General features: G+C 44.6%; 1 protein-coding gene across 9 annotated transcripts in view; it reads left to right on the top strand.

Annotated features, from left to right (window-relative positions):
• BASP1 (brain abundant membrane attached signal protein 1) overlaps positions 1–22,883 on the top strand; it is a 57,843-nt gene that overhangs the window by 2,181 nt on the left and 32,779 nt on the right. The window contains exon 1 of one of the 9 annotated variants that reach the window (XM_038535437.1): positions 9,478–9,502. The exons of 6 other annotated variants lie outside the window; for them this stretch is intronic. The gene's annotated coding sequence lies outside the window, so the exon portion shown is untranslated. Of the gene's footprint in view, positions 1–9,477; positions 9,503–10,737; positions 10,895–10,953; positions 11,197–22,883 lie in introns of those variants that run through there. 2 more of the 9 variants (XM_038535432.1, XM_038535434.1) reach the window with 2 other exon arrangements.

Here is a 22,883-nt window from a genome sequence, read left to right as displayed (position 1 = left end):
GTGCGGCCGACAGGCGGGGGGACTGCGGGCCCCGGGTGGGTGCGCCCCGCGGCCCTCGGGGAAGACTCGCCGAGCGCCCGCCTCCCCGGAGACGCCGCCGCCCCGGGCGGGCCTCGAACCCGCGCCGCCCGCGCGACCGCCCCGCGGAGGAGGGCGCGGCGCCCACGGGTGCAGCCTGGCGCCCAGCCTGGGGCGGACCCCGTCGGGCTCCCGCGGGGCCGGCGGCGCGGGGGGGGGGGGGCGGGGGCCTCGCGGGGTCGCCCCGGGGCTCGGGGGCCGGGCGCTGCGGGCCGAATGAATGAACCGGGGCCGTAATTACCTATTCCTTTGTCTCGGCCTGGCGCATGCGCCGGAGAGCTGGGTGTGGAGGCCCCCGGCAGCCCCAGCCGAGCGCCCCATCACCCACCCACCCACCCCCTCCGCGCGCCGGGGAACAAAGGCGTTTGCCCCGAATGTTGCGTGAAACCCTTGGCCGCAGAGGACGGGGGCTCCGCGCGCGCGTCGCTTCTTCTTCTTCCAGGTTGCCTCTCGCCCTTGGCGTTCTTAGTGATGAAAAATAAGATTATCCTTGGTGCTGAGAGCAAACTGTGGATTATATTCGTGACCGAACACTAATTTTCCTTCCTAGCTGCCCATTGTTCTCCCCCCACCCCCATAGCCCATTGCACCGCAGTGATGGAGGCCCCCTCGATTTGCATCACTTAACCATTTGACAGATTTTTTTTTTTTTTTTTTGCTGCTGGTCCTTTGATTAAGGGACGCCGGTCCCCAAACTGACAGTGGCTATCCGCCCCTAGTGTCACTACTTGGAAGAAATTAAGACATTTCTGGCGTTTGTGGGAACAAGATGGCCTACAGAGCGGAGCAGGGGGAAGTGGTCACCTTGTCAGAATCCGAACCCAGTCTGTTCTCTGGATTCCTGCCTCATTGTTTCACTAGGGATCCCAAAAGGCCAGCCCCATGGAGAAGGGAATCACGGATAGGGGAGGAGGAAGAAGGCAACCGGGGCTGCTGGGGTAAAGATGCTTGACTGAATTCATGATGCTTCCCCCCCACTTTTTTTTTTTTCTCTTTTCTTTTTTTGGCAATGTCTAGCAGAAGCCATGATACCCGTACCTTTGATGGCTGATTTTCTTCAAAATGATGTATCATCCAGGTTATGGCCATTCAGATTTCTTTTTGACTTTAGGGGCTACTTTATTGTACCATCCAAAAGGCCACTTATGGATAGAAAGTAGCTACATGCCGTATTTTTGCAATGGCCCATTACAAATTTTCTGTTTAAGTATTCTCGGCACACCCTGGCAGGACAACATGTGGCAGGAAAATGGAAGTCATCTCTTTTGTTCCTTTTAATAAAAGGATATTGATACTGATCACGTTTAATATGGCCGGGCCTATACTTGAGAGGGTAGCTGCTGGTACCCTCTCTATTCCTTAGTATTGAGCTGCTTATTACGGTGTAGAGGGCTCTCTGCAGGTTTTTTTTTTTTTTTTCTTTTCCTTTGAGGTTATGTCTTTTGAGGGAGAGATGAGTTGGAGTAGATGGGCTTTGATAGCAAATATATACCAATATGCCCCCAATTCAGTAAGTCTTGGTTTTTAAGCAAGATAAATTTTAAACCGAATTTGCAAAAATCATCAGTTCCCTTACTCTTTTATCCTGCTTGGTTTTTGGCAGTCCCTGGCAGGTGGAGAAAGGGAGCTAATGGGCCTTCCGACAAAAGGCGCCCACAATGAGCATATTGACAGTGGCATTTTTGTCTCTTAACTGGTGCTCATGCTTTCATTATGGCGTGCGGAAGAGAACCTTCTCTCCTGCTGGACCACCCTAATTTGAATGTCCAATGGAAGAGCTCTAAGGGCTTCAGCTGCCTATCCTTGGGCGCATCTCTACAATCTTACTGAATTTACCAGAACACGTCACATGATAGCGTGAGATGTGATGCGTTCCGTCTCTTTAGTTTTTGTGGTTTTTGAAACAAATTTACATTAAGAACACTTTAGAAACCATTTTCGCTTCATGGCCAAGATAAGCAGAGTATGAAAAATTGACATTTGGGGGAGTTTTAGTCACTGTAAAATGGATGTCTGGGTGTTATACACAGTAGTTTTGTAAAGACTTGCAAAATCCAAAACTATTTTTTAAGGTGCCATGTCTATACACACATGCTTACACACACATATATACACACACATACACACACGTACTTATATGTACACATGCAATAAAAAATGAAATCTTACTGATGATAACGAAACTAAATTAGTTGTGTAGAATATTACTTAATAGTGCTTCGTGTTGGTCTTTGGAGAGTAATCAATTTTGTTCTTTCTAAATATATGTACGTAGATGGGGGCGTCTAGCTAGGGTCCTAAGAAGCTCCTTTCCAATTTCTAGCGGTGTAAAACGAATGGGCTGCTCTGAACGTCTCGGATTAAGGTGTTCATTTACGGGTTTACAAACTCACGTTGAGGCACTCCTGAACTTTAAAAGCTGTAATGAACGATGCTCACAAAATAAAGGACTTACAAAATTGTTCTGCCTTATTTTTCTAATCTCTTGTTAAAATCATGTTTTGCAAAACATCCCAAGAAGGCCTGTCAACTCTCCTGTGTCAGAAGCAATCGCTTTTGGTGTCTGATTCTGTTGAAAGAAATGCCCCGATTTGCTTAGGCCTTTATGTTGCATGTGGTTGGACCTGCCCGTTTGACCCCTTCTGTACCAGGGGTCAGCGTCTTCGTGATCATTTTAGCTGGTGAACGGGAAGCCGGGGGGCCACTGAGGACACTCTGAGATGTAGACGAGCTGCGGTTCTCAGGGAAATGGGTGCAGCATCTAGCATTCATCAGGTCTCCTCGACCACCCTTGGCTCTGAGGTTGTGAATAGCCCGGAATTGTTTTCGAAGAGAAAATACTCTGAATGTCTGGGGGAGGCACCCCGAGGCACAGTGCAAAGTGACTGGGTTTGAAAAATCCCTAGACTCCGGCTCAACCCCGGTGGGCAGACTACTGGAGGCCTCCGTGAGTTTCACTACTTCAGTTGTAGGATTGAGATAATAATCGTTCATTTTCCCACGATACTAAGGACCACCCATACGGCTAAACAGCGCAGAAGCACAATGACTGGCTCCCCGAGGCTTCCTGACCTCGCCGTTGCACCTCCGCGCGGTCCGCGTGACTGACGCCCCCACTCTCTCCTGTGCCTGGAGCTGCAGTTGGGGCCCAAGCTGATTAATCAAGGCCTCGGGGTTTCAGGCTTAGAAATGGGGTAGTTCGCTTTCAGGGATGCTCAGCTATCATAATTGCTAACTAGTGTCCTCATGCATGTGCGTATTTGAAATTTAATGGGACACTGTGGGAATTTGCCCAAAAGTGGATTGGACGAAGCCAGGGTAGCCACCCTCATTGAACTTCCCAGGGCCGCTTACGTAACTCCAGAGGTGGCATTGACATTCTTTTGAGAAAATACAGGGGTAGTCCTGAAGCCCCGACGCTGCCAGCCTGCCAAAGGAGGGGCTCGGTTACAGGCGCTTCCGTCCGCCACTGTTTCTCTAGACAGACACCGAGGTTAAGTGTCCGCTGAACCTTACGAGAGCAAAAGATGAGCGTGTAGAATCCAGTTCTTACCAGCCTGTAGGTAAATTGTGATCTTGAGAAGACACGGGCCTTAGCGACGCTGATCCAACAGCATTCTCCTCCCTCTGGACGTCAGAAATGGGGTGACGTGGAGGCAGAGGAGTCCTGTCGTGCATTTTCCTGCTTCTGCAACCCGAGGATTTAAATAACTTTAAAAAATCAGGCTTTCCAAAGGCAGTAGATTTTTTTTTTTTTTTTCAAACAAAAACAGGGAAAGCAGAGAGTTTTTGGACTAGCCAAGGCCATCGGTGAGGGGAGGTTGCAAGCGAGCAGGTTTCAAAGTCTAGGAATAAATTCCTGAAAGCTTTGGAGGCTTCGAAATAGAAACCATCTGCATGCACACCAGGGGCCTGGGGCATAAGGAAACATTTCAAGATATAGAAAAAGGGCGTTTCGTGGGGAAGGCAATGCATTCGCACCATATTTCCTCCTTATCACTTAAACATTTTATGAACTTTGTTTTTGAATCGATGATTTTTTTCTTCATTTTAGAAAGAACTGGGTTTCATCGGTTTGTTGCTTAAACTTTTAAATACATATTTCAGCCGTCGCTTGTACATTGTGTAGGGAGTATGATGCCTAGAAAAGCATGATACGGAGGGCGGGGTGTGGTGGACTTGGACTTGGGGCCCGTCACTGGCTTAAGAATCCGGTCTCTGCTGTGTGGCTTTCTCGGCAGATTGCTTAGCGTCTCTCTGTGCCTCAGTCCTCATCCACGAAATGCAGGTTACAGCTGAGTCTTTGCAAGGATTAAGTGCAGTCGTCAAACACCCAGGACACTGCCTCACGTATTCTGTATGTCTTTGTAAAGCACATTCACCATAAAATGGTGAGAGAACCCGCCTTCCCCTCCGTCTGTAGCCATTCACGTGCTCCTTTCAGAGGCCGTCCTCGCAAAACAGGCCTGGGCCGTGGGGCCTTGGATGGAAGTTGGTTGAATGTAGAAGTACGAGGTTTAGGAAGACCCTCCAGGTGTAGCCATGGTACCTTGAATAGGTTGCCAGGGCACTTGTACTGGTTTCAAAAGTCCAGAGTGGGTTGATTAGTACAACCCTAGCCTCCATATGGAACTGATATTTAAAAAAAAAAAAAAAGAAAGAAAGTCCTTGCCACTTCAGAGACCTTCTGAGAAAGGCTTACTGTTTTGATAATGTTGAGATCTGGGTAAGACTGTATGACCTGGGGAACAGACATAATTCATTCAGATTCCTGAGCCTACTCAGCTTCTGTGGTGTCCGGGATCCAGATGCATTCGTTTGCATTTGAAAGGAGTGTCTTACTAGTAAGTCATTAGGACTAAGATTGATAGAAACCACTCTTGATATTTGAAATTCCGAGGACACGTGGTATACGCTTGCTTGCGCACATCCCCACCAGCCTATGCCAGGAGTTGAACTTTTATTATTCAGGAATGTAGAGGTCGTCACCTGTTGACCAAATGCTTGGAATTAATTATCCCCATGGAGACCTTGGTCACCCTGGCTTCTTAAAAGCAAAAAGGAAGTTCTTTGGACTTTCAGATATTTGGGTTTGATGGATCCTGGAATCAGTTTGAACCTTTCAGGTATTTAAATCGGGGATCTGCCCAAGTGGTTTGTATTTGACCTTCTGGACACTGAGTTTTGCTCTTAGGTGAAGGTAAAGTCATTTCCATTTTGCTTAAATCATTTTCTTTTCTTTCTTTTTTTTTTTTTTTAAGGTTTTATTTATTTATGTGAGAGAAAGAGAGTGCACACGTGCACCCAAGCTGGGGGAGGGGCGGAGGGACAGGGAGAAGCAGACTCCCCCTGGGCAGCGAGCCCCACCTAGGGCTCCATCCCAGGACCCCAGTCATGACCTGACCCAAAGGCAGGCGCTTAGCCGACTGAGCCAGCCGAGTTAAATCATTTTCTAATGGTTTTTTAAACAGGTTTTTGAATCTAACAGATGTAGGAGGGAAATTGTATTTTACTTTATCTGTCAGGTATTCACCATAGGAAACGTTTTGGATAGGGATGTTGTATCTTTTAAATGTTTTCCTCTATGAAAGTTTGGGTATTTTTTGTTGTTGCTTAATCTGGAGAAGTGCAAGGATGAGATTGGACATTTGTTGATATTTCCTTGTATATCCTATGCTCTAATTGAATTTTATCCCCTCAAACAAATTGTAAAATGCATCTTACCCAGGCGTAAGTGAAAAATGGAGGGCTCAGTAATGACCATAAGATTGTAGAGCTAATAGAAAGTCATAGAATTCACATCCATATCGGTGGCCCTGTTCTGCTCTCTGGTGCGACACTGTTTTCCATGAGCCTTGGCCATTTTGTCTTATGTCAAATGGACATGGAATATAATGGGAGACCTTCTAATAGATTAGCATCTTTGATATTCATTTAGAGAGAGAGAGGATCCTAAGTTCTTCAAGAAAAATTACTTACTATAGAAGGGATTCAATGCAGAATAAATATTGAGTCAGTACATACGTTAAGTGACCTGTAGATTAGAAGTGCTTCTTGTCATAGTGAACTTGGCCTAGTGTCCTTAAGTCATCCTTTTCTTGGATGGTGATGATGATGGTGGTGGTGGCCGCTCCGAATTAAGGACTCTTAGATGGATATGGCCTTGGTTGGCCCCTTTGCTTTCCTCAATACACCTCGCAAGGGGAGATACACACCTAGATGCCTTACCTGTAATTCGCCCCGTTACTAACCAGGGATGCTACTTGACCTCCTTCCTGCTATGCACTTAGGGTCGCCCGACGAGAAGCAAACTGAGTCCTATCTTTGTGAACCCATTTTCATTCTGCCTCCATGTAGGATTCCTTTGCAGAAAATCGGTGACTGCTTTCAAATACCACCCTAACTCCAGCCTCAATCTTTTGTAAATACTTGTGTCATCCTCCCAGAATGTTTGAAAGCTTGTGACCTAAACAATTATATTTGGAACTCAAAAGGATCTTAGAAAAGTTGGTGGCTTACTCAAAGTCTCATGAGCTGGTTAGTGGCCCAGTGGAAAACCAGGTTATTTCCCAATAAAGCCTCCCTGCCGCTGCCCCTCCCTTCTGTGGAATTGAGTCAAACTCTTACTCAATGTCTGTAACTTAAATTCTTACCATTCTTTGACCCTGGTACCATTTTTTGAAAATCCAGTCCTGATCCTGTATGTCTCTCCCTGCTGCCCTCTCCCCCTCTCCTCTGCAGAATGAATCTCTTCTGCCACTGATGGGGACCACTGGTGCCCCTTATCTGCGGTTGGTACCTGCTATGGCTTTACTCCATGCCATCTTTCCCCTTCAACTTACCTCACCCCTCTTGCATTATAGGACGTGACTTCCTTCACATGCCAAAGCATTTATGGCACGCATTAAAATAACTTATAAGACTAAATTTTGGGGTCACATCTTTGCTTTCTTCCTCAAATGAACAGTGGTGCTGGCTGGGGGCGGGGGGGCGGGCAGGTGCTATGGAGTGAGGGGACACATTGGAAAAGAAAGCCAGTTGGCTTTAGGCTGGTTTGGGGGCTGTGAAGTGAGTGCATAGCCCAAGCGCTGTGCCCTAGGAAATGCTCAGGGAGGCCCTTGGAAGATCCAGGGTGTCTTGGGGAAGGGTGGACACGACAGAGCTTCCACCCTGGGGAAGCTCTTCCGTGGATTGCTGAGGTTCTCTGGCTCAGTGGTTTGAGAGCTGCGTAAAGCCCGAGGTTGAATCTTTTTTCTTTAGAATTACCTCGGATAGCACTGGGGCCGAGTTAGAGGATTTAAGAGAGCTGCAGGTTCCTGAAGTAGCCGTTAAAATATGGCCCTTAAGGCCTTACGTTGTTAAAACACACTGGAGAGCTTAATAATCAGGTATTTGAAACTTATTTGAGCACTGTGAGTTGTTTGTGGGCATTCACACTTGGAGAAACGGTGGTAAGTTCACTTTGGGTGAGATTCAGTTTTAATTTCATATTTAAAAATGAGCTAGACACTGCGGTAAGTTCACTTTTGATGAGATACGGTTTTAATGTCATATTTACAAGGATCCATCTAGACGTTCCGGTAAGGGGAGAGCAAGCGTCGACGGACGTACGTTCTTTCCAGGGAAACCTGCAATCCGTGTGACTTCACAGTTTTTTATAAATACTTTTAATTATTACCGCTTTGTAGGTCAGAAATATATTCCTAAAATAAATCCAAATGGAAACTTCTTTTTCAAGTTTATGAAGAAACAGACAAGAGAGAACAGCCTTTCCTGGTTGAGCTCTCTAAATTACAAGTTTCTTGGACGGCTTGGCAAACCGATTTTGCACGGAGCCACCTCATTTACCTGTCGACACACACCCTCGGGACTAGACTAATACACCCGCCAAGTTACGTAGTAACAGGGTCTAGTTGGGGAAACATTGTATCAAAAGAGACAATAAGAGCAGCCATCTAGTAACTGTAAGAACATCCCTATTTCCTTTTTTTTTTTTTTTTTAATTTTATTTATTCATGAGAGACACAGAGAGAGGCAGAGAGACCCAGGCAGAGGGAGAAGCAGGCTCCATGCAGGGAGCCCGATGTGGGACCCGATCCTGGGACCCCGGGGTCATGCCCTGGGCCAAAGGCAGATGCTCAACCACTGAGCCACCAGGTGCTCCAGAACGTCCCTATTTCTCTCTTTTTTTTTTTTTTTTTTTTTAATTTTCTAGTTAAGTTTTTATTTTTTATTATTATTTTTTTTAATTTATTTTTTTATTGGTGTTCAATTTACTAACATACAGAATAACACCCAGTGCCCGTCACCCATTCACTCCCACCCCCCCGCCCTCCTCCCCTTCTACCACCCCTAGTTCGTTTCCCAGAGTTAGCAGTCTTTATGTTCTGTCTCCCTTTCTGATATTTCCCACACATTTCTTCTCCCTTCCCTTATTTTCCCTTTCACTATTATTTATATTCCCCAAATGAATGAGAACATATAATGTTTGTCCTTCTCCGACTGCCTTACTTCACTCAGCATAATACCCTCCAGTTCCATCCACGTTGAAGCAAATGGTGGGTATTTGTCATTTCTAATAGCTGAGTAATATTCCATTGTATACATAAACCACATCTTCTTTATCCATTCATCTTTCGTTGGACACCGAGGCTCCTTCCACACTTTGGCTATCGTGGCCATTGCTGCTAGAAACATCGGGGTGCAGGTGTCCCGGCGTTTCATTGCATTTGTATCTTTGGGGTAAATCCCCAACAGTGCAATTGCTGGGTCCTATTTCTTAATATATAGAAGAAAGGTCTTCCTGGGCCTATGGAGTACTGTCCTAGCTTCTCTGAGCTTGTCTTGAAAACAGTAGGGGCTGGAGGGATGTTTGCCTCTGGCCTTTACGGATGTTCTCAGCTGTTTGGATGCAGAGTAGGGGCGTCTGTATTTGCCTCGGGCATCTTTGAGCCGAGAACGGGAGAAAGGAAAATCTAGAGAAATCAGTGATGTAGAGGTGGGGAGATGAGAGGTGACTTTCTGCCCTCCTTCGTCCTGCATCGCATCAGGAAGGTAGGGTGCGGTTACGTGACCGCATCGGCATTCACTACAGACATTCATATGATTAGAGAAGGTGGTCTGGAATCTTCTCCAAGTGACTCATGAAAGAATCTCAACAGTTGCTGGTGACCCTGGCTCCTGGGGCTTCTCAGGATCTCCCAGCCTCAGTGAATACCGCCCTGTTGACAGGTCAGGTTTCCTCAGTAGCCCTGGTGATCTTTTGTCGAGACCTCTAGTCTCGAATTCCCAGGGCTCACCCAACTGGACTTGGGAAACCTGGTTCTAGAATTTCCAGGGCTTGGCTCTCAGACACGTGGTAACAGGTGTTTGTAGCAACGTTCTCTACAAGGTTGTTAACTCAAGATGAATAATGGTTTCTCAGGTATGTGTTTTCTTCACGCGGCCACCGTCTGCAAGTTACTTTTGTCCCTCATCCAGTCCAGTGGTTGGCTGATGATTGAGAAGTCTCATGGAAGGTCTTGCTGGTGTAAGAAATAAAAACATTAATAGCTCACTCCATTTCCCTCCTTCCTTTCTGACCTGACTGGGTTTGTTCCCACCATCCAGAGAGTTTAGCTTTATTTCATCTGTCCTGGAGTCTCTTGGGTGGGTGGCCATCCTAGGAGACCCCGACTGGCCACAATGCAGACAGAAGTGACTTTAACACAGTGGAATTCTATTCCACGGGACTTCACTAAGGTAAGAGTGAAGTATTCCAACTTCCATGGTAGTTGGAATAGGGAATGGAATAAACGCGGTGGGAAAGGAGCTCTCGTAATGTTTCTAAGATCTTAGGTTCAACATTCAACCAACTCTGAATCAGAGAGTGTAACAAAAAGTGAATTAAAAAAAAAGATTTTATTTATTTATTTATTTACTTATTATTTACTTATTTATTTATTTATTTATGAGAGACACAGAAAGAGGGAGATGCAGGCTCCCTGTGGGGAGCCTGATGTGGGACTCGATCCCAGGACCCTAGGGTCACGACCTGAGCCGAAGGCAGACGCTCAACCACTGAGCCCCCCAGGGGCCCCAAAACATGTGAATTTTTCTAAAAGTGACTCTAAATGTCCATCGGCTTCGCATCACCCCCTCCCACCACCACCACCACCGAAACAACAGTGTTAATTAGCCCGTCCTGCTTACAGAAGGCCACTCTGTCGCACTTTGAACCTGAGTGCTGCCCACGGTAACACAGTCTTTGACCAAGGCCTTGCTTCCAGCAGCAAGCACCATGACGTTAGCAGGTGCTGCTTACAGGGAGCAGTTGGCCCCCTGGGACAGGTGTACTCCCATTCCCCCTTTAACTGCTCTTCTTCAAGCCAAGAGCCACTGCTTGCAGTTCTCGCTTCAGAATCGATGCCCATTGGCTGGGCATAGGACCAAAGGAGGACCTTTTGTCACTCCTTTCTATAGTGAGGTAGCCAAGAATCTCCGATAAAAGGCAAGGAAGTCCAGGATGATGTAATATTGCGAAAAATGTCACTGCTGTTTCTAAGAGGAGTGAAAAAAAAAACTGAAGCCAGTTTTGCGTTGGGCTGGATTCCTATTGGAAGAGGGTGTAACATGGGGAGTGGGGGGAGGGTTCTGCAAAGCCCAAGCCAAGGCAACCCAGACCCTTGGGGCATTGAGACAGTTGTTAGTAGCAGCAGCGCAGAGCACGACCAACCCAGCAGGCCCTGGCGTGTTGGCAATTGTTTGCATAGTTTGCCGGGCAGAGAAATCATCTCACTGCTTACACAACTGTTTTAGAGGATTAAAATGCACGGTGGTGAGTGTGCGGTTTAATTGGCATTCCCATTTAAACCTGATTCTGAGAACGTATTGAACCATCGCCCTGCCTAATTAAGCGGTCTGGTCCTCAGGGGGCCGGAGGGAGGGGGCACCTGTGAGCAGTGGCGTTACTTGTTAAACAGAGGTTTGTGAAACACTTCTGAAAAGGATTGGAACGGGCCGTGCTTGGAGGTTCTTGTTCGGTAATTTTGCAGCTGGGTTTCTGGCCGGAGAGAGGGGAACACCATTCCTTTCTGTTCTGGGCATGTCTGGATTCCCCTTGTGTGGGCAGGATTTCTGGTAAGTAGAAAAAGCCAGCAGAACCGCATTGTTCTGGGTCAGCCCTCAGTGACCCATTGTTAGTATGCCCCCTGCTCCTTTGTCCTGGTGTCTGAGTGTGAGGAGGGAGGGACGGGGCGCTCCTGTCTTGGTCTCCTGGGGCTCCCACTGCACCACCCTCTGCGTGGCTGAGACAACAGAAATTGGTTTTCGCATCACGTATGGGCCTAGAGGTGCAAGATCAAGGTGTTGGCACTCTTGGTTTCTTCTGTCTCTCCTTGGCTTGCGGTGGCCGCCTTCTTGCTGGGACCTCTTGCATCTGGTGCACACACACCCACCCCTGGTGTCTCTTCCTGATTTCTGTAAACACAGCAGTCCTGCTGGATTAAGGTCCCCCTCCTCATGGCCTCATGTTACCTGAATCACCCTCTTGGAGGCCCAGTCTCCAAATAGAGTCACATTTTGAGATACTGTTAGGAGGTTAGGGCTTCAATGTATGAATTTTGTGGGAACACAGCTCAACCTGTAACAACTCATGCTCATTCATACTAGGAAAGGTGGTCTATGGTGAGGAACATTCCAAAGTCCCGTGTGAAAAGCTGCTTCACTCGCCCCTGCCCCTCAGAAGAAGGTGGAGAGAATCGATGGTGCTTGAGCCCCTGGTTTGGTCCTCACCAATCCATGCGGGACAAACCCAAGTGCCTCCATGTGACATGAGATGCAGGGAAGTTAATTTCCCCCCAAGATTCATGTCCTTAGAAAATGTCAAGCCTGGCGTAAGGTTCAAAGTCATGTTTTTGTGGCTTCATTGGACTGGGGATGGCAAAGGGTGTAGGCAGGTACTGTTTGCTCCCTTGTGGTCATGGTGGACGTTGGTACCTGCAAGAGGCCTTGGAATTCTCGACACCGCGCCCTGGGCAGTTGCCACCAACCGGCAAGTAGTAGTGTGTGGTGAAACCTGGGTTGTACTCTGGCATCCTGTTAAGATTCTCTGCCCCTGCCCATAGGCTTTCCCATGTGCAAGGACATGCACATACCCAAATATTACAAGAGCGCGAACAAAGGACGTGAGAGAAAGATTTACTTAGTACAGTGTAAAGAACTAGCTAGTTTGAGTAAATGAAAATGGAGTTATTTGGAGGTAAGCCCTCTTTAAAAATGTCTTACCAAGGGCCCCTGGGTGGCTCAGTGGTTGAGCATCTGCCTTCGGCTCAGGGCGTGACCCCCGGGTCCTGGGATTGAGTCCTACATCGGGCTCCCTGCATGGAGCCTGCTTCTCCCTCTGCCTGGGTCTCTGTGTCTCTCAGGAATAAATGAATAAAATCTTTAAAAAATTTTTTTAAAATGTCCTACCAATCGTGACAATGGCAGAGAGAACTTATTGTAAAGGAAAGAGTGGAAAAGATGTGTAGGCTGATTTAAAATCCTCCTCTAGCATCACGGCTTCCTGGTAGGGATTCACCACACGCAGTCTCACCATGGAGCAGGTTTCCATGGCTGGAGGTGTTGGAAGACGGGTTTTAGCAAAGGCAAGTGTGTGAGAAGCGGTTAGAGTTTTGATGAAAGGTTTACTTAGCATGCAGTTGGGACACTAGGGAGTGGACGGTGAGAAGTGTGAGGAATTGTGTCAAGTCTTGATGACTTCAGAAATCAAGGCTAATAAATTTTGGGTCTTTCCAAATAACGAAACAAGTACTGATACTTATGGGATTTTTTGAGGGGCATTCTCAACAAATGCGGATGTGGGCATATGCCTGTGCTTAACACTTTTGAGAGACTTTCTGAAAAAGCAGGGTTGGAGGGTGTCCTCTGGAGTGACTCACCCATTGCCTCCTTGTATTTCAAATTTCAGGTCACGTCATGTTGTGTTAACTATGGCAATGAAAATATTACCTCATTAATCCACCACGAAATTGAATATAACAATTCAATTTTACTACACCAGATAAACCACGGACCCTGAAATAATTGAAAGTTGGTACTATTTAGTGTCTTTTATAAAAGCTTATATGTGGTCAATTACTTTCTGCATAAAATGTGCTGCAAGTAATAGGATTTTTAATTTTAGCTCTTTAATTTACGCAATGTCTATTTTCAAGCTGATGTCCATGGTCCTCATTTCATGCTTATTCTTGGTCAATCCTTTTTCCTCTGATTCCCTAAAACTGGGCTCTTCCTGGTGACCCAGCTCCGTAAGCCTCCCTTGTCATTGTCTCTCTGTATGTTCAGTACCCTCTGCTCTAAGCCATGAACCTCACAGAAGCTTCTAAGGCTTCTATTCCTCTCTTTGATTACTGCCTTAATACCCTGCTACATCCCTCTACCTAAGACTTTATATCATGACTTTCTGGTCCACTTAGAATAAAATATAAAAATCCTTGCCAATCTGTAAATTCCTGCACATGTATCTTCTAGTTTCCTCTTCAAACTCCCTCATCCTTCTCTCTTGTCCACCCTCGTTCTCTCAAGGCTGCTGCATGCAGGCTCTTGCCTACTGTTCCCTCTGCCTGGAATATTCTTTCTCCCACTGGCCAAGAACCCTTCAGTTAAATGCCACTTTCTCAGAGATGCCTTTCCTGCCTGTCCTCACCTTGTGTAGCACTTGGCATTTTTGTTCTTGCATTTGTCAAAGCGGATGTGATTATTTGCTGTCTCCACTCCTCTGGATGAAAAGGATAGAAGGCGGGAACATATTGGTTTTTTGCCCCTTCTCAGTGTTCTTGTAAGACGGTTTTGGTGCATACCACGCTCGCCACGCTTCACAGGGTGCAAGGTTGTTTGTTCTTCATTCTATTCATGGGGGGCCTGCATCTTTGGAAAATCACTTTTGGCAGCTGAAATGGCTTCCATTTATGGACACCAAATTTCACCTCAGGGTTGTGCTTACTATGAAGATGAATATAGGATGAACTCCAATTAGTGTGATTATTCTGTTTCCAGGCAGTAACTTTAGTAGTAATTGTCCTAAAGCCCTGAGACATTACCAATAATTAGTACTAATGGCTTATGCATCTAATCTTCCTCCCTAGGTAGAGTCTCCAAGGAAGAGTGAAACTGTATTATTTGTGGGGAACAAGCACTGTTACACTATGGAATCTTTTCAGAAATAAACCACAGCGAATGGAGGCCGGGGCTGGTTTAGGTTTAGTCCTCACCCTTTCCTCCAAGTTACCAGATATCATGGGTTCAGACTGGATCAATCATTATCGAACGACTTCACCCATGCATTTTTCATAAGAGCCTTTGTGAGATTGGGCGTGGTAGGCCCCCAGATGCCACGTGGCTTTAAATCTTTGCACATTTTATTGGTTATAACAAAGTGAAAATAAATTTGGCCCAGGTTCTGTGCTGTAACCACTTATTCCAGCTTGTGCATTCCTCCAGGCCTGGAGCTAGCTAGCTTCCTTCATCTTTGGGTGTCAGTTTCTAGCTCAGAACCTGTTGGTTGCAGAAGGGGCCGAATGCACAGAAGAGCATGTTCCATTTGGCCATTTGGCATCATTCTGTACAAATTAGGCCTATTTTGGAATGTTGTTATTTGCTTTGCCTTCAAGTCCAGGCACCAGCTGATAATGAACCTTTAGCAAAGGCCATAGTGTTTCCTTTAGGGGGCGGGGGGCACATCATTTGTGATTCCTCTCCTCCTTGTTTTCATACACTTCGTCTCCTCCCTGAGCATTGTGCTTTAGTTTGAACCAAGGCGATTAGAGCAATAAATACTCTCAGTGTCAATTCTGAGATCTCTCATAGATCTGTGTCTGGTTTCCTAAAGCCAAGTCTTAGTGATGGAATTCTTATGAAGTAAAAAAAAAAAAAAAAAAAAAAAAAAATGCTTCTAGTTCTTTACGTTGATACAAAATGGATTTCTGGATCAACCTGTATTTAAGAAATAATAATACAGGGTTTCAGTACACCTGTATCTGACCATCACAATCCGCTCATTCTAGATAGTGGTAGTTTATTTGCAAAATTTTTGTTATAACAGGTTTCTTTTTTACACACTCAAGTGTAGTTATAGTTGAGATGATTGGGATCCTTAATGCTACATTTGTGAGCTGAGTTGGGGTCTGAGACCATGCACATGATTCATACCCAAAACACTTGCTACTTATACTGACTGTTAAATCAATACTTAGTCTTTAAGTGGTCTCATTTTAAATGAATTCAGTTTATGGATTAGCCAGTGGCATTCTCTGCCGCCGGGACCTCCTTCCCCTAATGCCCCTCATTCCAGGGTACAGAAGGGCACTTCCGTGTCCATCGAAGAAGTTGGCCATCAGGAAAAGGGAGAGAGGGCAGCTGTAGGTTGTCCGATCCATAGGGTCAACCCAGGTTGGTTTAAATTGAGTAGTAGAATAGAAAGGGCAGTGATACCTCTTTACAGTTAACTTTTTTATTCTTAGGAGGCACCATTTAGTCTTCCTAACTTCATATTCTGTTTGGAAGCCTTGGCCTCGTTGTAGGTTAGGTACTTGGAATATGTAATTAGCTGGAATGACATGGTATCGATGGTTGAGCAGGAATTTATGACACAAACTGGATGACAGATATGCCTTTTGATGTGTATTTCCAAGCAGTTTACTGGATGATATTTCCATCCTTTATTTTTCCTTAAACCCTCTGATGTGACTTGCATTAAGGAAGCCCAAGCAATATTGCTGTAGAGGTTTAGATTCAGTCGTCTTCGAATTCTAGGAACATTCACCTGGGCCTCCATCTTCAGTCGTTATGAGCACGTGCTTCACCTCACCCTCTTCAGTTTTGAAGGTTATTCTATTTCTGCTCCATATGTTATTGTTATTGGGGTGGGTGCACATGAGGTACACTCACACATTTGCAGCTGTAAGTAAAAAAAAAACACATTATATAGTGAAAAGATACAAATACGGCTTTTGTGATGAATGTATCCTTTATGTAAAGATCTGAGTCAAGACTAAGCTTTTTTTTTTTTTTTTTTTTTTTTTTTTTTTTTTTTAAGACTAAGCTTTTTAAAAGTAGTTCAAATGAGCAGCCAACGTGGGATCTTTCTGTTGTTAAATGCAACGTGGGGAAATACAAACCACATTAAACCATGCAGAATTAATGTTTGTTTATTGAATGAGCTGGGAGATGCAAAGACTGGTGGTTGCCTTCCTTTAAGGAGCTTCCAGTCGGTGACAGCAAACAAGCACACCAGTAATTACAATGAGACAGTGTTGGCCTCTCGATATATGGGAGAGGCATCGGCCCGAAGATAGCCATCAAATTAACCACCTGGATTGGATCAGTCATTGCTTCTGTCTTCTCTCTGTTCTACTGTAGGTCAGATGACCCGCCTCTTCACTTGACTAAGCCACGTGAGATATTCCAAGTTTAGTTGGCAACTATTTAAAGAGTTTTCTGTGACTATCACTTTTGAGATATTCAGGACTGATATTGTTTCATTTAAAGGTCTTAATTATCAGATAGAAAAGCCATTGATACAGCTTACATTTCCATCAGAAACAAAGCACTTTAGGGATGAGAAATGGAAGGAAGGGCCTTCCAAAACTAGTTAGTAATGAAAACACAGTGAGAGTATATGTCGCGTCTCTACCACACGGTGCCTGAGGGAGGACCATCTTGGGGAGATGTCCGCAGCAGGTGCTCCCTCCTGGCAGCTTCGCTCCCTGACAAGGCCCTCGGCTGGAGAGAATGACGGAAGAATTGCTGTTGCTTCTGTCTTCAAGATTCTAAGAAAATCTCACAATGGATTGCAGGACCCTTCAAATCTTTATTCTAGGGAGGCTAACTTCTTGAATCTAAAGTATAAGTGGCATTTGTCCTTCATTCTGGAGAGAAGTGTAATCGCTAGGAACACGAATTGGGGGTGCATGGAAATGACTCCGAAATTAACACATGACATATGATGAAAAGAAGGGGTATCTCTGGGCAAAGAAAACATTTTATTCTGATAAAATCTGCTTTGGAAAATGTTAATTCCAGAGCCTCTTCTGAATTGGGTCAGTTTGCAGTGCTAATGTAGATAACATGATTTTTCCTCAGTGCTTTGTTATGGGAATTCTATTTTCTTCCATATCTAGTCCCTCTGGCCCAAAAGTGCTGGATTCTCTGGACTCCGAGGTTGCAAATAGTTTACAGAAAAAACTGAGACTCTTGAACATGATTTTTTTCTTTTTTTTTCTTTTTTTTTTAATCTCAGCAAGCTTAGGGCAAGGGTGGTTGCCAATGTCTTCTCGTTCCTCCAGCCTTCCGCTTCTGGTCAGATTTGTATTACCTGCCATCCGTCCTGGCTGACTGGCAGATGGTCATTTCTCATGGGAACCCTGTCTGCTTAAGTGTGGGTTCCCTAGAACGTCAGGCAGTAGGTGGCCAGAGTAATTCCTCAATGTGAATCAGTGTATTAGTCCTTGAGATTATTCTATTATTCTACCTCTCAAAGCAAAAATGACTTCTCATTACAGGTGTTAAACCAGTGAATACATCGGTGGTGATCTTGGGCAAATCATTCAGAGAGCTAATTTCCCGGCTGGTAAATAGGAAATTCCCTTTGTGTTGATGTTCCGGCCTAAATAGTTAAATGGCTGCTGAGTATATTCTGCAAGTATGTCTTACGGGTTTAGTTTTCGTGTCATTGTTAAACAAAGAGAAACAAAAAAACCCAAATATTTTAATACTAAGAAAGATTTATAAGTCCTCAGAGATTCTGATATTTAAAGGTTGAGTATTTTAGATGTGGTTCATGCACATGTTTAATTAGATCCATATTTAAAAAAAATTTTTAACAGGCAGTCTTGATATAAATAAGTCCCAATTCTGTGTATCAAAAAAGCTGGTGTGTTGCTGTGTAATTCCCCTGAAATTTTCAAAAGCTCTGGAATTTTTCTGTAGAACTTGAAAGCTTGTTCATGGAATCTTCCAGCCCACACTGCAGTAAACACCCAAGGATTCTTCACGAAAGTGTTGAAACAAGGACTGATAGGGCTATCTGATTAGGGACATGAGGAACCTTCCTCTGAGCTCACCAGGAATGCTGCTCTGGGTTGAAGCACAGGCTGCAGTTCTTTGCTCTAGTGCCTTGGAGAGCTTTCATTCTGGGGAAGGACAACCACTCAAGTCTGTGGTTGAACTTGCAGGCCTTTCAGGTGTGGACCCTGTGCGTGGGAATGAGGTATTTCAATGGGGCTTCCATCACCTAACTGGCTGGATGTTCCCTGATGCTGTGTTCTCAAGTCAGAGCACCTGTGTCCCCAACCCGGAGCACAACACCGTGTGTGCGTGAAGAGGCTGCGTAGTTATGTGAATGCTTTCTTGGGGGAATCCGTGTCTTTTCAGCTTGGCACTTCGACTGCTACTATATTTGGTTTTTGACTTGAAATATTTTTTGTCTATTATCTAGGTGCCTTTCTGTTTTCTCTGTATTGAAGTTGCTTTTTTTTTTTTTTTTTAAAGAACAGCACTGGACTTTTCCTTCTTCTTAAAATCTTAACAGATCCATTCGGTTCTCATCATTTCAGCCTTCAGCCTTCTTACACAGGAAAGTAGTCACTGTTTTCAACCAACTCAATTGACATAGCTGCCTTTCTGAGTTTTTATTGAAACCAAAATTAAACTTCAAAGACACTGAAGAAGCTTGAGCCTCCCGTCTCTCCCTTTCAACTAACACCTACCAATGTTTATCTTGGGAATAATTTGATGTTTATTTGATGAAACGTGTAGTTAAGTGTTAATGGAGATGAATGTCAAGCTTCAGAACGGTGCACAGAAACCTTTAATATTCCGTGTTGAGCATTTGATGCTCTGTGGTCAGGGGTTTCTGTGGAATCCATGAAAACGAGGAGAAATGCTTGCCTGGCCCCCACGTGGTCTCAACTGAACATGCCTGAGGGTGACCATGGCCCTTTCCCATTAGACTTGGTTCACCTTTTCCTCTTTATCCCCCCCGTCACTCTGCCTGCCTCACATCATCTCCAGCTTGTCATCCTATTTCCTAGTGCCGGGAACTGTTCATAATTTCTGGTAAATATCTGAAGTGTGACATAAATGATATTGCTATTTAAACATGACTCATTATGAATTGCATTTAAATATTGGTATGACAATGACTTTTCAAAGAATACATGGAAATTTCTGTTTGAGTATAAACTGTTAATCATCTGCTTTCTGTTCAACTTCGGTAAATTTTTGAGTATTTTTCCACTCAAATGAGGAGTGTCTAGTTCTGATAAATGCCTAGGAAAGAAGGATTGGCTTCGTTCTTCCTCATTTTACCCATATAAGAAGCCAGTGGGGTGGCTTCATCCAATAGAATATATAAATGAGTTGACAGATAAAGCCACGTACCTCCTTCGTACCTGGACACAACTAAATATTACACATGGCATATTTAGCTCCTTCTGGAAGAAGATATGGCATATATGAAAAGTCTTCTCGCTCCCTTTGTTTTTTCTTGATAAACCATTTTTGAAGCCTCCAGATTCAGGATCCGAATAAACAGGTCAGTGTTGGTACCTGTAGCAGAAGGCCGTAGATTTGGTGATCATTGTTGACCTCACACTCATCCTGGGATGGAGGCCTCAGTGTCCCCAGGATGTGTTTAGGTGGCCCAGGCGCTCAATCCAAATTACAGCTTCATTCATCTCCCTTCCAAGGCCTTGCAAAGCAAGGCTGATTCTCATGAGGGCCCAGCTGGGATTTCAGATATGCATGGCATATTTGTGTCTCCTATCGTCCCCTTACGGTTGAAAATCCAGGCTTCAATTAGTGAGGCAAAACTCTTCTAGTTTGGATTCCCTCCAAATCTGTGAATACGTACTTATTGAGAATCCTTTTTACTACTAACTACCATGGTGGCGGTGAAGCCTTTGGAAGTGTCATTCTCACCATGTGATGATGTTTGCATTTCCTCTTTCAGTCTGTAGTCCTGTAGTTGGAACTGTTAATAGAGATGTAATTTCAAAGACTCCTAAATAAAAAGCCTGGCTTGATGTGATTTCGGCTCTAAGCTGACAGCATAAAACCATCATTACAGGGAAGACAAAACTCTGCAGAGAGTTCATTTTTTAAATGATATTTTACAACATTTTATATAATCTCTTTTAATTATGACACAACCAAATAAAACCTTTTGGTTCCTGAACCAGGCTTAACCAGGTGCCACGCAGGCAGTGCTCCCAGCTTTCCAGGGACTGACATTCTCAGGTGGAGCAACCCGATGAGGGGGGTGTTGTTGTTATCCCATTGTACAAATGATGGAATTTTGACACAGAGAAAGAAGTAAGAGATTTGTGGCCACTGTGACTTTGCCCCTTCTTGGTCCACATTCCAGGCTAGTAAGTTCCCGGAAGCATTCCCAGTCAATAGGAAAAGTTACATGTTGCCTCCAATTTGGGTAACTTTTATTCAGCTTCATTACATAAGTACTGTCCATGGGCTGCATTTGCTGGAAGTGAACTAGATCCTGAAGCTCTCGTAGATCTGCCCCAGAACTCGAGCAGAGCCAGGGCACATGGCCACTGCTGTGCCTGAGGGCTCCCGAGGGCCACTGGTGTCCCAGATGCCCCCTACCCCGGCCCCTTTGCCTACGTGATGAAGGGGTGTCGTGATAGATCCACCTGGACCTGGGTCCTCACTTCACACCTTGTATGTGTCTACGTTAGCTGGAGCCAGTTCCTTCACCCTCCTCAACTCCAGTTACTTTTATGTCTAATTCACATGAAAGAGGTCTAATTCCAGTTATTGTATGGATTAGCCAGGCGGGGGGGCGGGGACACACCTGAAGATGGAGTGGTGGTTACTGTCATTCTTTCCCATCTCATCTCTACATCTCTGTTTCCTTAGAGCATTTATGACACGTTGTAAATCTTTTGTCCATGAATTTGTCTTGCTGATTCATGGACAGTGTCTTATTGTGAGATCTTATTGTTGGTGAACTTGTCTTATTTGTGCATGACTCTTAACCATCTCCCCTGTGAGCCTGTAATGTCAGCTGTGTGCTACCAGCCCCAGCTGTTCCATGTAGGGCTCAATTTCCAGCATCCCATTCTTCGTATGTCTTCAATGAATATTTATCCTCTACCCACAGAAAACAAAGCAGTAGAGCTCTTGCCAGAATGTTCATCAGGCACAGTTTCTCCAGTGTAGTATGTGCTGGGTACGATGTGCAATCAGGTAAATTTAATGCTTTGCCAATATTTGCTTATACTGTTAACTGAAAAACAGAGTTTGAGGTTTCTTTTCTTTGTTTTTTAAAATATTTTTATTTATTCATGAGAGAGAGAGAGGCAGAGACACAGGTAGAGGGAGAAGCAGGCTCCCTGCAGGGACCCTGATGTGGGACTCGATCTCAGGACCCTGAGGTCACAGCCTGAGTCAAAGGCAGATGCTCCACCACTAAGCCACCCAGGCATCCCAAGTTCGAGATTTCTAACTGATATTTTAGGTTCTCAAACCTAAATAGAGGATAAGGTTCTATTCTATGGGAATCTACATGTTAAATATTTCCCATAGATACCTTCTTGATAAGTAAATGTACATTACACCTTCCCAGGGTCTGGAGGACAGAGTAGTAAGATGAAAGGTTGGCCCAGCAGTGTGTGTGTGTGTGTGTGTGTGTGTGTGTGTGTGTGTGTGTTTAGCAAGTAATTTAATTCATGCCAGTATAATTGGGTTTATGCTCATGAGTGATCTGCTTTAACTTCAGACTCGATTTTATATAGTTGTCGCTGCTGTTTGCTTTGCTTTGTCTGTACAGGTAAAAATTGTAGTGAAACTTAAGCATTAATAAAGTGTAAGAGTGTCACCCAGTATCAGGAAAACACATGCTGGCTTAGGACTGTGTTACCCGCGAGTATCAGGGGACCTGTGTGGTGCTTGGTAACTCCTGCGGTCTGGGGTTTGACCTTGCATCCTGGGAGTCGCCTCTTCAACCTGCATTTTAGGGAGGAGGGAACTCATGGTAAAGGGGGACTCCGGGTTCCCCGCACACACACTACGATTGTCCATACTGTCTGACCCCAAGGGGCATTTGAACCTAACTAGGACTTGATAGGAGTATGTCATGGGATATATATTTGCACTGACGTGCATTAACGATACCATAATTACAGTTTTTAAAGAGGTAGTTAAATGTCAGTGTGGAAATAAGACATCGCCCCCCCCCCCCCCGTAGTGGCTATCAAATAAATTGCATTAAACTGTGTTCACGTTTAACATTTTAAATTATTAATATTAAAATTATTTTAAAATTAAAATGTCTTTTTTTTTTACGAATTATTTTTTGCTCCCTCATTTTGAAGACGGAGTGTATTTTATTATCCTTGTTGATGCTATTTTTGCCTCAGTGGAGCTATTCCATTAACACTATTTGGTTTCACTATTACATTCCAATTGTTAATAGACATTGTGTAAATGCTAAATTAAATGCCAAACGTGATACTTTGTGAATAAATCTATACAAATCTGCAAATACCACTTTGCCTCTATGAGTAATTCCATTTCTTTTGTAAACATTCTCACCTCAGCGATTTAATGTATAAAATTCTGAGATTAATGATAAATAAATTGTATGATTTTATAGGCTTTTAGAAATTATTAGGCTCTGCCTAAAAAGTTACAAAGTTGTTCCCCGGGGGGCAGAGTATCTCCCTTACTGTTAGAAAAATACGGAGGAAACTTGCTGGGGTGAGAAAAGACAAAAATACAGAAAGGGGTAAGGGAGGGAAGAAAAG

The sequence above is a fragment of the Canis lupus genome, chromosome 4 (assembly GCF_011100685.1).
Source record: "Canis lupus familiaris isolate Mischka breed German Shepherd chromosome 4, alternate assembly UU_Cfam_GSD_1.0, whole genome shotgun sequence".
Taxonomy (NCBI): domain Eukaryota; kingdom Metazoa; phylum Chordata; class Mammalia; order Carnivora; family Canidae; genus Canis; species Canis lupus.
This window is presented reverse-complemented; position numbering and strand designations above follow the sequence as displayed.